Genomic DNA, 17475 nt, shown 5'->3' with positions numbered 1-17475 from the left:
AGAAATTCCACAAATCTAATCTCCACAAATAGATACTCCACAACTAGAAACTCCGCAATTGAAACTCCGCTACTAGAAACTCTACAACTAGAAACTGAACAACTAGAAACTCAACAACTAGAAACTCCACAACTAGAGTCTCCAGAACTAGAAACTCCTCAACTAGAAACTCCAAAACTAGAAACTCTGCAACTAGAAACTCCACATCTAGGAACTCCACAACTTGAAACTCCACAAATAGAAACTCTACGACTAGAATCTACACAACTATAAACTCCCCAACTAGAAACTCCACAACTAGAAACTCCACAACTAGAAACTCTGCAACTAGAAACTCCACATTGAGGAACCCCACAACTGGAAACTCCACAAATAGAAACTCCACAACTTGAAACTCTGCAAGTATAAACTCCACAACTAGACACACCGAAACTTGAAACTCCACAGCTAGAAACTCCGACTACCAACTCCATAACTAGAGACTCCATTACTATACCCTCCACAACTAGAGACTCCACAACAAGAAACTCCGTGACTAGAAACTCCACAACTAGAAACTCCACAGCCAGAAACTCCACAACTAGAGACTCCACAATTAGAAAATCCACAACTGAACCTCCACAACTAGAGACTCTACGACTAGAAACTCCAAAAATAGAGACTCTGCAACTAGAAACTCCGTTAACCAGAAACTCCGCAACCAGAAACTCCACATCTAGAAACTCCACAACTAGAAACTCCGACTACAAACTCCACAACTAGAGACTTCACAACTGGAGACTCCGAAACTAGAAACTCCGCAACTAGAAACTCCGCAACTAGAAGCTCCACAACTTGAAGCTCCGCACTTGAGACTCCGCAACTGGAAACTCCACAACTACAAACTCCACAACTACAAACTCCACAACTAGAAACTCCACAACTAAAAAATTCACAACTAGAAACTCCACAGTTAGAAACTCCAACACTAGAAACTCCACAACTAGGCACTCCAAAACTAGAAACTCCGACACTAAAAACTGCACAACTAGAAACTCCACAACTGAAAACTCCACAACCAGAGACTCTGCAACTAGAAACTAGAACACTACAAACTCCTTAACTAGAGACTCCACAACTAGAGACTCCACCACTAGGCACTCCACAACTAGAGACTCCACAACTAAAAATATCACAACTAGAAACTCCACAAATTGAAACTCCACATCCAGAAACTCCACAACTAGAGACTCCACAACTAGAAACTCCACAACTAGAAACTCCACACCCAGAACCTCTGCACTTAGAAACTCCACAACCATGAACTCCACAACTAGAAATTCGACAAATAGAAATCCACAACTAGAAACTCCACAACTGGTAACTCCACAACTAGAGACTCTGCAACTAGAAACTTTGACACTAAAACTCCACAACATGAAACTCCACAACCAAAAACTTCACAACTAGAGACTACACAACTAGAAACTCCACAACTAGAAACTCCAACACTAGAGATTCCACAACTAGAAACACCACAACTAGAAATTCCGCAACTAGAAACTCCGCCACTAGAAACACCACAAATTGAAACTCCACAACTAGAAATTCCAGAAATTTAATCTCCACAACTTGATACTCCACAACTAGAAACTCCGCAATGAAAACTCCGCAACTAGAAACTCCACAACTAGGCACTCCACAACTATAAACTCAACAACTAGAAACTCCACAACTAGAGACTCCAGAACTAAAAATTCCTCATTTAGAAACTCCAAACTAGAAACTCTGCAACAAGAAACTCCACAACTAGGAACTCCACAACTTGAAACTCCACAAAAGAAACTCCACAACTTGATACTCCATAACTAGAAACTCCACAACTAGAAACTCCACAACTAGAAACTCCACAAATAGAAACTCCACAACTAGAAACTCCACAATTAGAAACTCCACAACTTGAGACTCCCAAATTGAAACTCCGCAACTAGAAACTCCACCACTAGAAACTCAACAACTAGTGATTCCACAACTAGAAAGTCCACAACTAGAAACTCCACAGCTAGAAACTCCACAACTAGAAACTCCACAACTAGAAACTCTACAACTAGTGATTCCACAACTAGAGACTCCACAACTAGAAACTCCACAACTAGAAACTCCACAACTAAAAACTCTGCAACTACAAACTCTGCAACAAGAAAATTCACAACTAGAAAGTCCACAACTAGAAGCTCCACAGCTAGAAAATCCACATCTAGAAACTGCGCAACTAGAAACTTCACAACTAGAAACTCCACAACTAGAAACTCCACAACTAGAAACTCTACAACTTGAAACTCCACAACTAGATACCTTGCAACTAGAAACTCGAACACTAAAAATTCCTCAACTAGAGACTCCACAACTAGAGACTCTACAACTAGGCACTCCAAAACTACGGACTCCACAACTAGAAATTTCACAACTAGGAACTCCACAAATTGAACCTCAACAACCAGAATTTCCACAACTACAGGCTCCACAACTAGAAACTCCACAACTAGAAACTCCACAACAAGAGATTCCACAGCAAGAAACTCCGCAACTAGAAACTCCGCAACTAGTAACTCCACAACGAGAGACTCCACAACTAAAAATTCACAACTGAACCTCCACATCTAGAGACTCTGCAACTAGAAAGTTTGACACTAGAAACTCCTCAACTAGAGACTCCTCAACTAAAGGCTCCACAACTAGAGACTCAACAACTAGAAATTTAACAACTAGAAATTTCCCAACATGAAACTCCGCAACATGAAACTCCACAACTAGAAACTTCACAACTAGAGACTACACAACTAGAAACTCCACAACTAGAAAGTCCACAACTAGAACTCCAACAATAGAGATTACACAACTAGAAACTCGACAACTAGAAACTCCGCGACTAGAAACTCCGCAACTAGAAATTCCACAACTAAAAACTCCACAACTAGAAATTCCACAAATCTAATCTCCACAAATAGATACTCCACAACTAGAAACTCCGCAATTGAAACTCCGCTACTAGAAACTCTACAACTAGAAACTGAACAACTAGAAACTCAACAACTAGAAACTCCACAACTAGAGTCTCCAGAACTAGAAACTCCTCAACTAGAAACTCCAAAACTAGAAACTCTGCAACTAGAAACTCCACATCTAGGAACTCCACAACTTGAAACTCCACAAATAGAAACTCTACGACTAGAATCTACACAACTATAAACTCCCCAACTAGAAACTCCACAACTAGAAACTCCACAACTAGAAACTCTGCAACTAGAAACTCCACATTGAGGAACCCCACAACTGGAAACTCCACAAATAGAAACTCCACAACTTGAAACTCTGCAAGTATAAACTCCACAACTAGACACACCGAAACTTGAAACTCCACAGCTAGAAACTCCGACTACCAACTCCATAACTAGAGACTCCATTACTATACCCTCCACAACTAGAGACTCCACAACAAGAAACTCCGTGACTAGAAACTCCACAACTAGAAACTCCACAGCCAGAAACTCCACAACTAGAGACTCCACAATTAGAAAATCCACAACTGAACCTCCACAACTAGAGACTCTACGACTAGAAACTCCAAAAATAGAGACTCTGCAACTAGAAACTCCGTTAACCAGAAACTCCGCAACCAGAAACTCCACATCTAGAAACTCCACAACTAGAAACTCCGACTACAAACTCCACAACTAGAGACTTCACAACTGGAGACTCCGAAACTAGAAACTCCGCAACTAGAAACTCCGCAACTAGAAGCTCCACAACTTGAAGCTCCGCACTTGAGACTCCGCAACTGGAAACTCCACAACTACAAACTCCACAACTACAAACTCCACAACTAGAAACTCCACAACTAAAAAATTCACAACTAGAAACTCCACAGTTAGAAACTCCAACACTAGAAACTCCACAACTAGGCACTCCAAAACTAGAAACTCCGACACTAAAAACTGCACAACTAGAAACTCCACAACTGAAAACTCCACAACCAGAGACTCTGCAACTAGAAACTAGAACACTACAAACTCCTTAACTAGAGACTCCACAACTAGAGACTCCACCACTAGGCACTCCACAACTAGAGACTCCACAACTAAAAATATCACAACTAGAAACTCCACAAATTGAAACTCCACATCCAGAAACTCCACAACTAGAGACTCCACAACTAGAAACTCCACAACTAGAAACTCCACACCCAGAACCTCTGCACTTAGAAACTCCACAACCATGAACTCCACAACTAGAAATTCGACAAATAGAAATCCACAACTAGAAACTCCACAACTGGTAACTCCACAACTAGAGACTCTGCAACTAGAAACTTTGACACTAAAACTCCACAACATGAAACTCCACAACCAAAAACTTCACAACTAGAGACTACACAACTAGAAACTCCACAACTAGAAACTCCAACACTAGAGATTCCACAACTAGAAACACCACAACTAGAAATTCCGCAACTAGAAACTCCGCCACTAGAAACACCACAAATTGAAACTCCACAACTAGAAATTCCAGAAATTTAATCTCCACAACTTGATACTCCACAACTAGAAACTCCGCAATGAAAACTCCGCAACTAGAAACTCCACAACTAGGCACTCCACAACTATAAACTCAACAACTAGAAACTCCACAACTAGAGACTCCAGAACTAAAAATTCCTCATTTAGAAACTCCAAACTAGAAACTCTGCAACAAGAAACTCCACAACTAGGAACTCCACAACTTGAAACTCCACAAAAGAAACTCCACAACTTGATACTCCATAACTAGAAACTCCACAACTAGAAACTCCACAACTAGAAACTCCACAAATAGAAACTCCACAACTAGAAACTCCACAATTAGAAACTCCACAACTTGAGACTCCCAAATTGAAACTCCGCAACTAGAAACTCCACCACTAGAAACTCAACAACTAGTGATTCCACAACTAGAAAGTCCACAACTAGAAACTCCACAGCTAGAAACTCCACAACTAGAAACTCCACAACTAGAAACTCTACAACTAGTGATTCCACAACTAGAGACTCCACAACTAGAAACTCCACAACTAGAAACTCCACAACTAAAAACTCTGCAACTACAAACTCTGCAACAAGAAAATTCACAACTAGAAAGTCCACAACTAGAAGCTCCACAGCTAGAAAATCCACATCTAGAAACTGCGCAACTAGAAACTTCACAACTAGAAACTCCACAACTAGAAACTCCACAACTAGAAACTCTACAACTTGAAACTCCACAACTAGATACCTTGCAACTAGAAACTCGAACACTAAAAATTCCTCAACTAGAGACTCCACAACTAGAGACTCTACAACTAGGCACTCCAAAACTACGGACTCCACAACTAGAAATTTCACAACTAGGAACTCCACAAATTGAACCTCAACAACCAGAATTTCCACAACTACAGGCTCCACAACTAGAAACTCCACAACTAGAAACTCCACAACAAGAGATTCCACAGCAAGAAACTCCGCAACTAGAAACTCCGCAACTAGTAACTCCACAACGAGAGACTCCACAACTAAAAATTCACAACTGAACCTCCACATCTAGAGACTCCACAACTAGAAACTCCCCAACTAGAGACTCTGCAAATAGAAACTTCCAACTAGAAACTCCGCAATTGAAACTCTGCCACTAGAAATTCCACATGTAGTAACTCAACAACTAGAAACTCCACAACTAGAACCTCTGCAACTAGAATCTCCACAACCAGGAACTCTACAACTAGAAATTCCACAATTAGAAACTCCACATCTAGAAACTTCACAACTGGTAACTCCTCAACTAGAGACTCTGCAACTAGAAACTTTAACACTAGAAACTCCTCAACTAGAGACTCCACAACTAAAGACTCCACAACTAGAGACTCCACAACTAGAAATTTCACAACTAGAAACTCCGCAACTGAAAACTGCACAACTAGATACTCCACAACTAGAAACTCCACAACTAGAAACTCCACAACTGGAGAATCCACAACTAGAGACTCTGCAACTAGGAACTCGAACACTAAAAACTCCTCAACTAGAGACTCCACAACTAGAGACTCCACCACTAGGCACTCCACAACTAGAGACTCAACAACTAGAAATTTCACAACTAGAAACTTTACAACAAGAGATTACCCAGCAAGAAACTCCGCAACTAGAAACTCCGCAACTAGAAGCTCCACAGCCATAAACTCAACAACTAGAGACTCCACATTTAGAAAATCCACAACTGAACCTCCTCAACTAGAGACTCCAAAACTAGAAACCCCACAAATAGAGACTCTGCAACTAGAAACTTCCAACTAGAAACTCCGCAATTGAAACTCTGCCACTAGAAATTCCACATCTAGAAACTCAACAACTAGAAACTCCACAACTAGAACCTCTGCAACTAGAAACTCCACAACCAGGAAATCCACAACTAGAAATTCCACAAATAGAAACGCCGCATTTAGAAACTCCACAACTGGTAACTCCACAACTAGAGACTCTGCAACTAGAAAGTTTGACACTAGAAACTCCTCAACTAGAGACTCCTCAACTAAAGGCTCCACAACTAGAGACTCAACAACTAGAAATTTAACAACTAGAAATTTCCCAACATGAAACTCCGCAACATGAAACTCCACAACTAGAAACTTCACAACTAGAGACTACACAACTACAAACTCCACAACTAGAAAGTCCACAACTAGAACTCCAACAATAGAGATTACACAACTAGAAACTTGACAACTAGAAACTCCGCGACTAGAAACTCCGCAACTAGAAACTCCACAACTAAAAACTCCACAACTAGAAATTCCACAAATAGATACTCCGCAACTAGAAACTCCGCAATTGAAACTCCGCAACTAGACACTCTACAACTAGAAACTCAACAACTAGAAACTCAACAACTAGAAACTCCACAACTAGAGTCTCCAGAACTAGAAACTCCTCAACTAGAAACTCCAAAACTAGAACCTCTGCAACTAGAAACTCCAGATCTAGGAACTCCACAACTTGAAACTCCACAAATAGAAACTCTACGACTAGATTCTACACAACTATAAACTCCACAACTAGAAACTTCACAACTAGAAACTCCACAACTAGAAACTCTGCAACTAGAAACTCAACATTTAGGAACCCCACAACTGGAAACTCCACAAATAGAAATTCCACAACTTGAAACTCTGCAAGTATAAACTCCACAACTAGACACACCGAAACTAGAAACTCCACAGCTAGAAACTCCGACTACCAACTCCACAACTTGAGACTCCATTACTATACCCTCCACAACTAGAGACTCCACAACAAAAAACTCCGTGACTAGAAACTCCACAACTAGAAACTCCACAGCCAGAAACTCCACAGCTAGAGACTCCACAATTAGAAAATCCACAACTGAACCTCCACAACTAGAGACTCCACGACTAGAAACTCCAAAAATAGAGACTCTGCAACTAGAAACTCCGCAACCAGAAACTCCGCAACCAGAAACTCCACATCTAGAAACTCCACAACTAGAAACTCCGAATACAAACTCCACAAACAGAGACTTCACAACTGGAGACTCCGAAACTAGAAACTCCGCAACTAGAAACTCCGCAACTAGAAGCTCCACAACTTGAAGCTCCGCACTTGAGACTCCGCAACTGGAAACTCCACAACTAGAAACTCCACAACTACAAACTCCACAACTAGAAACTCCACAACTAAAAAATTCACAACTAGAAACTCCACAGTTAGAAACTCCACAACTAGGCACTCCAAAACTAGAAACTCCAACACTAAAAACTGCACAACTAGAAACTCCACAACTGAAAACTCCACAACCAGAGACTCTGCAACTAGAAACTAGAACACTACAAACTCCTTAACTAGAGACTCCACAACTAGAGACTCCACCACTAGGCACTTCACAACTAGAGACTCCACAACTAAAAATATCACAACTAGAAACTCCACAAATTGAAACTCCACTTCCAGAAACTCCACAACTAGAGACTCCACAACTAGAAACTCCACAACTAGAAACTCCACACCCAGAACCTCTGCACTTAGAAACTCCACAACCAGGAACTCCACAACTAGAAATTCCACAAATAGAAATCCACAACTAGAAACTCCACAACTGGCAACTCCACAACTAGAGACTCTGCAACTAGAAACTTTGACACTAAAACTCCACAACATGAAACTTCGCAACCAAAAACTTCACAACTAGAGACTACACAACTAGAAACTCCAACACTAGAGATTCCTCAACTAGAAACTCCAAACTAGAAACTCTGCAACAAGAAACTCCGCAACTAGGAACTCCACAACTTGAAACTCCACAAAAGAAACTCCACAACTAGATACTCCACAACTAGAAACTCCACAACTAGAAACTCCACAAATAGAAACTCCACAACTAGAAACTCCACAATTAGAAACTCCACAATTTGAGACTCCCTAATTGAAACTCCGCAACTAGAAACTCCACCACTAGAAACTCAACAACTAGTGATTCCACAACTAGAAAGTCCACAACTAGAAACTCTACAGCTAGAAACTCCACAACTAGAAAATCCACAACTAGAAACTCTACAACTGGAAACTCCACAACTAGATACCCTCCAAGTAGAAACTCGAACACTAAAAATTCCTCAACTAGAGACTCCACAACTAGAGACTCTACAACTAGAAACTCCACAAATATAAACTCCACAAATAGAAACTCCACAACTAGAAACTCCACAACTTGAAACTCCCTAATTGAAACTCCGCAACTAGAAACTCCACCACTAGAAACTCAACAACAAGTGATTCCACAACTAGAGACTCCACAACTAGAAACTTCGCAACTAGAAACTCCACAACTAAAAACTCTGCAACTACAAACTCCGCAACAAGAAAATTCACAACTAGAAAGTCCACAACTAGAAACTCCACAGCTAGAAACTCCACAACTAGAAACTCTGCAACTAGAAACTCCACAACTAGAAACTCTACAACTGGAAACTCCACAACTAGATACCCTGCAACTAGAAACTCCACAACGAGAGACTCCACAACTAAAAAATCACAACTGAACCTCCACAACTAGAGACTCCACATCTAGAAACTCCCCAACTAGAGACTCTGCAACTAGAAACTTCCAACTAGAAACTCCGCAATTGAAACTCTGTCACTAGAAATTCCACATCTAGAATCTCAACAACTAGAAACTCCACAACTAGAACCTCTGCAACTAGAAACTCCACAACCAGGATCTCTACAACTAGAAATTCCACAATTAGAAGCTCCACAACTAGAAACTCCACAGCCAGAAACTCCACAACTAGAGACTCCACAACTAGAAAACCCAACACTGAACCTCCACAACTAGAAACTCCACGACTAGAAACTCCACAAATAGAGACTCTGCAACTAGAAACTCCGCAACCAGAAACTCCACATCTAGAAACTCCACATCTAGAAACTCCACAACTAGACACTCCGACTACAAACTCCACAACTAGAGACTCCCCAACTGCAGACTCCGCCACTAGAAACTCCGCAACTAGAAACTCCACAACTTGAAGCTCCGCTACTAGAGACTCCGCAACTGGAAGCTCCGCAACTAGAAACTCCACAACTACAAACTCCACAACTAGAAACTCCACAACTAGAAACTCCACAGCTTGAAACTCCCCAGCTAGAAACTCCACAACTAGAAACTCCAAAACTAGAAACTCCGCAACTAAACACTGCACAACTAGAAACTCCACAACTAGGAACTCCGCAACCAGAAACTCCACATCTAGAAACTCCACATCTACAAACTCCACAACTAGAAACTCCGACTACAAACTCCACAACTAGAGACTCCACAACTGCAGACTCCGTAACTGGAAACTCCACAACTAGAAACTCCACAACTAGAAATTCCCCAAATCTAATCTCCACAACTTGATACTCCACAACTAGAAACTCCGCAATTGAAACTCCGCAACTAGAAACTCCAAAACTAGGCACTCCACAACTAGAAACTCAACAACTAGAAACTCCACAACTAGAGACTCCCGAACTAGAAATTCCACAACTAGAAACTCCAAAGCTAGAAACTCTGCAACTAGAAACTCCACAACACGACACTCCGCAACTAGAAACTCCACAACTAGAAACTCCGACTACAAACTCCACAACTAGAGACTCCATTACTAGAGACTCCACAACTAGAGACTCCACGACTAGAAACTCCACAAGTAGAGACTGCAACTAGAAACTCCGCAACTAGAAACTCCACCACTAGAAACTCAACAACTAGTGATTCCACAACTAGACAGTCCACAACTAGAAACTCCACAGCTAGAAACTCCACAACTAGAAACTCCACAACTAGAAACTCTACAACTAGTGATTCCACAACTAGAGACTCCACAACTAGAAACTCCACAACTAGAAACTCCACAACTAAAAACTCTGCAACTACAAACTCTGCAACAAGAAAATTCACAACTAGAAAGTCCACAACTAGAAGCTCCACAGCTAGAAAATCCACATCTAGAAACTGCGCAACTAGAAACTTCACAACTAGAAACTCCACAACTAGAAACTCCACAACTAGAAACTCTACAACTTGAAACTCCACAACTAGATACCTTGCAACTAGAAACTCGAACACTAAAAATTCCTCAACTAGAGACTCCACAACTAGAGACTCTACAACTAGGCACTCCAAAACTACGGACTCCACAACTAGAAATTTCACAACTAGGAACTCCACAAATTGAACCTCAACAACCAGAATTTCCACAACTACAGGCTCCACAACTAGAAACTCCACAACTAGAAACTCCACAACAAGAGATTCCACAGCAAGAAACTCCGCAACTAGAAACTCCGCAACTAGAAACTCCACAACGAGAGACTCCACAACTAAAAATTCACAACTGAACCTCCACATCTAGAGACTCCACATCTAGAAACTCCCCAACTAGAGACTCTGCAAATAGAAACTTCCAACTAGAAACTCCGCAATTGAAACTCTGCCACTAGAAATTCCACATGTAGTAACTCAACAACTAGAAACTCCACAACTAGAACCTCTGCAACTAGAATCTCCACAACCAGGAACTCTACAACTAGAAATTCCACAATTAGAAACTCCACATCTAGAAACTTCACAACTGGTAACTCCTCAACTAGAGACTCTGCAACTAGAAACTTTAACACTAGAAACTCCTCAACTAGAGACTCCACAACTAAAGACTCCACAACTAGAGACTCCACAACTAGAAATTTCACAACTAGAAACTCCGCAACTGAAAACTGCACAACTAGATACTCCACAACTAGAAACTCCACAACTAGAAACTCCACAACTGGAGAATCCACAACTAGAGACTCTGCAACTAGGAACTCGAACACTAAAAACTCCTCAACTAGAGACTCCACAACTAGAGACTCCACCACTAGGCACTCCACAACTAGAGACTCAACAACTAGAAATTTCACAACTAGAAACTTTACAACAAGAGATTACCCAGCAAGAAACTCCGCAACTAGAAACTCCGCAACTAGAAGCTCCACAGCCATAAACTCAACAACTAGAGACTCCACATTTAGAAAATCCACAACTGAACCTCCTCAACTAGAGACTCCAAAACTAGAAACCCCACAAATAGAGACTCTGCAACTAGAAACTTCCAACTAGAAACTCCGCAATTGAAACTCTGCCACTAGAAATTCCACATCTAGAAACTCAACAACTAGAAACTCCACAACTAGAACCTCTGCAACTAGAAACTCCACAACCAGGAAATCCACAACTAGAAATTCCACAAATAGAAACGCCGCATTTAGAAACTCCACAACTGGTAACTCCACAACTAGAGACTCTGCAACTAGAAAGTTTCACACTAGAAACTCCTCAACTAGAGACTCCTCAACTAAAGGCTCCACAACTAGAGACTCAACAACTAGAAATTTAACAACTAGAAATTTCCCAACATGAAACTCCGCAACATGAAACTCCACAACTAGAAACTTCACAACTAGAGACTACACAACTACAAACTCCACAACTAGAAAGTCCACAACTAGAACTCCAACAATAGAGATTACACAACTAGAAACTTGACAACTAGAAACTCCGCGACTAGAAACTCCGCAACTAGAAACTCCACAACTAAAAACTCCACAACTAGAAATTCCACAAATAGATACTCCACAACTAGAAACTCCGCAATTGAAACTCCGCAACTAGACACTCTACAACTAGAAACTCAACAACTAGAAACTCAACAACTAGAAACTCCACAACTAGAGTCTCCAGAACTAGAAACTCCTCAACTAGAAACTCCAAAACTAGAACCTCTGCAACTAGAAACTCCAGATCTAGGAACTCCACAACTTGAAACTCCACAAATAGAAACTCTACGACTAGATTCTACACAACTATAAACTCCACAACTAGAAACTTCACAACTAGAAACTCCACAACTAGAAACTCTGCAACTAGAAACTCCACATTTAGGAACCCCACAACTGGAAACTCCACAAATAGAAATTCCACAACTTGAAACTCTGCAAGTAAAAACTCCACAACTAGACACACCGAAACTAGAAACTCCACAGCTAGAAACTCCGACTACCAACTCCACAACTTGAGACTCCATTACTATACCCTCCACAACTAGAGACTCCACAACAAAAAACTCCGTGACTAGAAACTCCACAACTAGAAACTCCACAGCCAGAAACTCCACAGCTAGAGACTCCACAATTAGAAAATCCACAACTGAACCTCCACAACTAGAGACTCCACGACTAGAAACTCCAAAAATAGAGACTCTGCAACTAGAAACTCCGCAACCAGAAACTCCGCAACCAGAAACTCCACATCTAGAAACTCCACAACTAGAAACTCCGAATACAAACTCCACAAACAGAGACTTCACAACTGGAGACTCCGAAACTAGAAACTCCGCAACTAGAAACTCCGCAACTAGAAGCTCCACAACTTGAAGCTCCGCACTTGAGACTCCGCAACTGGAAACTCCACAACTAGAAACTCCACAACTACAAACTCCACAACTAGAAACTCCACAACTAAAAAATTCACAACTAGAAACTCCACAGTTAGAAACTCCACAACTAGGCACTCCAAAACTAGAAACTCCAACACTAAAAACTGCACAACTAGAAACTCCACAACTGAAAACTCCACAACCAGAGACTCTGCAACTAGAAACTAGAACACTACAAACTCCTTAACTAGAGACTCCACAACTAGAGACTCCACCACTAGGCACTTCACAACTAGAGACTCCACAACTAAAAATATCACAACTAGAAACTCCGCAAATTGAAACTCCACTTCCAGAAACTCCACAACTAGAGACTCCACAACTAGAAACTCCACAACTAGAAACTCCACACCCAGAACCTCTGCACTTAGAAACTCCACAACCAGGAACTCCACAACTAGAAATTCCACAAATAGAAATCCACAACTAGAAACTCCACAACTGGCAACTCCACAACTAGAGACTCTGCAACTAGAAACTTTGACACTAAAACTCCACAACATGAAACTTCGCAACCAAAAACTTCACAACTAGAGACTACACAACTAGAAACTCCAACACTAGAGATTCCACAACTAGAAACTCCACAACTAGAAATTCCGCATTTAGAAACTCCGCCACTAGAAACACCACAAATAGAAACTCCACAACTAGAAATTCCAGAAATTTAATCTCCACAACTTGATACTCCACAACTAGAAACTCCGCAATGAAAACTCCGCAACTAGAAACTCCACAACTAGGCACTCCACAACTATAAACTCAACAACTAGAAACTCCACAACTAAAGACTCCAGAACTAAAAATTCCTCAACTAGAAACTCCAAACTAGAAACTCTGCAACAAGAAACTCCGCAACTAGGAACTCCACAACTTGAAACTCCACAAAAGAAACTCCACAACTAGATACTCCACAACTAGAAACTCCACAACTAGAAACTCCACAAATAGAAACTCCACAACTAGAAACTCCACAATTAGAAACTCCACAATTTGAGACTCCCTAATTGAAACTCCGCAACTAGAAACTCCACCACTAGAAACTCAACAACTAGTGATTCCACAACTAGAAAGTCCACAACTAGAAACTCTACAGCTAGAAACTCCACAACTAGAAAATCCACAACTAGAAACTCTACAACTGGAAACTCCACAACTAGATACCCTCCAAGTAGAAACTCGAACACTAAAAATTCCTCAACTAGAGACTCCACAACTAGAGACTCTACAACTAGAAACTCCACAAATATAAACTCCACAAATAGAAACTCCACAACTAGAAACTCCACAACTTGAAACTCCCTAATTGAAACTCCGCAACTAGAAACTCCACCACTAGAAACTCAACAACAAGTGATTCCACAACTAGAGACTCCACAACTAGAAACTTCGCAACTAGAAACTCCACAACTAAAAACTCTGCAACTACAAACTCCGCAACAAGAAAATTCACAACTAGAAAGTCCACAACTAGAAACTCCACAGCTAGAAACTCCACAACTAGAAACTCTGCAACTAGAAACTCCACAACTAGAAACTCTACAACTGGAAACTCCACAACTAGATACCCTGCAACTAGAAACTCGAACACTAGAAATTCCTCATTTAGAGACTCCACAACTAGAGACTCTACAACTAGGCACTCCAAAACTACGGACTCCACCAATAGAAATTTCACTACTAGAAACTCCACAAATTGAACCTCCACAACCAGAAACTCCACAACTAGAGGCTCCACAACTAGAAACTCCACAACGAGAGACTCCACAACTAAAAAATCACAACTGAACCTCCTCAACTAGAGACTCCAAAACTAGAAACCCCACAACTAGATTCTCTGCAACTAGAAACTTCCAACTAGAAACTCCGCAATTGAAACTCTGCCACTAGAAATTTCACATCTAGAAACTCAACAACTAGAAACTCCACAACTAGAACCTCTGCAACTAGAAACTCCACAACCAGGAACTCCACAACTAGAGATTACACAACTAGAAACTCCACAACTAGAAACTCCGCAACTAGAAACTCCACAACTAGAAACTCCACAACTAGAAATTCCACAAATCTAATCTCCACAAATAGATACTCCACAACTAGAAACTCCGCAATTGAAACTCTGCAATTGAAACTCCGCAACTAGAAACTCTACAACTAGAAACTCAACAACTAGAAACTCAACAACTAGAAACTCCACAACTAGAGTCTCCAGAACTAGAAACTCCGCAACTAGAAACTCCAAAACTAGAAACTCTGCAACTAGAAACTCCACATCTAGGAACCCCAAAACTTGAAACTCCACAAATAGAAACTCCACAACTTGAAACTCTGCAACTATAAACTCCAAAACTAGACACACCGAAACTAGAAACTCCACAACTAGAAACTCCGACTACCAACTCCACAACTAGAGACTCCATTACTATACTCTCCACAAATAGAGACTCTGCAACTAGAAACTCCGCCACCAGAAACTCCACATCTAGAAACTCCACATCTAGAAACTCCACAACTAGAAACTCCGACTACAAGCTCCACAACTAGAGACTCCACAACTGGAGACTCCACAACTAGAAACTCCACAACTAGAAACTCCACAACTAGAAACTCTACAACTTGAAACTCCAGAACTAGATACCCTGAAATAGAAACTCGAACACTAAAAATTCCTCAACTAGAGACTCCACAACTAGAGACTCTACAACTAGGCACTCCAAAACTACGGACTCCACAACTAGAAATTTCACAACTACGAACTCCACAAATTGAACCTCCACAACCAGAAACTCCACAACTACAGGCTCCACAACTAGAAACTCCACAACTAGAAACTCCACAACAAGAGGTTCCACAGCAAGAAACTCCGCAACTAGAAACTGCGCAACTAGAAACTCCACAGCCAGAAACTCCACAACGAGAGACTCCACAACTAAAAATTCACAACTGAACCTCCACAACTAGAGACTCCACATCTAGAAACTCCCCAACTAGAGACTCTGCAAATAGAAACTTCCAACTACAAACTCCGCAATTGAAACTCTGCCACTAGAAATTCCCCATATAGTAACTCAACAACTAGAAACTCCACAACTAGAACCCCTGCAACTAGAATCTCTACAACCAGAAACTCTACAACTAGAAATTCCACAATTAGAAACTCCACATCTAGAAACTCCACAACTGGTAACTCCTCAACTAGAGACTCTGCAACTAGAAAGTTTGACACTAGAAACTCCTCAACTAGAGACTCCACAACTAAAGGCTCCACAACTAGAGGCTCAACAACTAGAAATTTCACAACTAGAAATTTCCAAACATAAAACTCCACAACATGAAACTCCACAACTAGAAACTTAACAACTAGAGACTACACAACTAGATAGAAACTCCACAACTAGAAAGTCCACAACTAGAACTCCAACACTAGAGATTACACAACTAGAAACTCCACAACTAGAAACTCCGCAACTAGAAACTCTGACTAGAAACTCCACAACTAGAAACTCCACAACTAGAAATTCCACAAATCTAATCTCCACAAAAAGATACTCCACCACTAGAAACTCCGCAATTGAAACTCCGCAATTGAAACTCCGCAATTGAAACTCCGCAACTAGAAACTCAACAACTACAAACTCAACAACTAGAAACTCCACAACTAAAGTCTCCAGAACTAGAAACTCAACTAGAAACTCCAAAACTAGAAACTCCAAAACTAGAAACTCCACATCTAGGAACTCCTGAACTTGAAACTCCACAAATAGAAACTCTACGACTAGAATCTACACAACTATAAACTCCCCAACTAGAAACTCCACAACTAGAAACTCCACAACTAGAAACTGCACAAATAGAAACTCCACTACTAGAAACTCCACAACTAGAAACTCCCCAATTGAAACTCCCGCAACTAGAAACTCCACAACTAGAAACTCCAGAACTAGAAACTCCTCAACTAGAAACTCCAAAACTAGAAACTCTGCAACTAGAAACTCCACAACTAGGAACCCCACAACTTGAAACTCCACAAATAGAAACTCCACAACTTGAAACTCCGACTACCAACTCCACAACTAGAGACTCCATTACTATACTCTCCACCACTAGAGATTCCACAACTAGAAACTCCACAACTAGAAATTCCGCAACAAGAAACTCCGCCACTAGAAACACCACAAATAGAAACTCCACAACTAGAAATTCCAGAAATTTAATCTCCACAACTTGATACTCCACAACTAGAAACTCCGCAATGAAAACTCCGCAACTAGAAACTCCACAACTAGGCACTCCACAACTATAAACTCAACAACTAGAAACTCCACAACTAGAGACTCCAGAACTAAAAATTCCTTAACTAGAAACTCCAAACTAGAAACTCTGCAACAAGA

This window comes from Rhipicephalus microplus, unplaced genomic scaffold (assembly GCF_043290135.1).
Source record: "Rhipicephalus microplus isolate Deutch F79 unplaced genomic scaffold, USDA_Rmic scaffold_35, whole genome shotgun sequence".
NCBI classification, from domain to species: Eukaryota; Metazoa; Arthropoda; class Arachnida; order Ixodida; family Ixodidae; genus Rhipicephalus; species Rhipicephalus microplus.
This window is presented reverse-complemented; position numbering follows the sequence as displayed.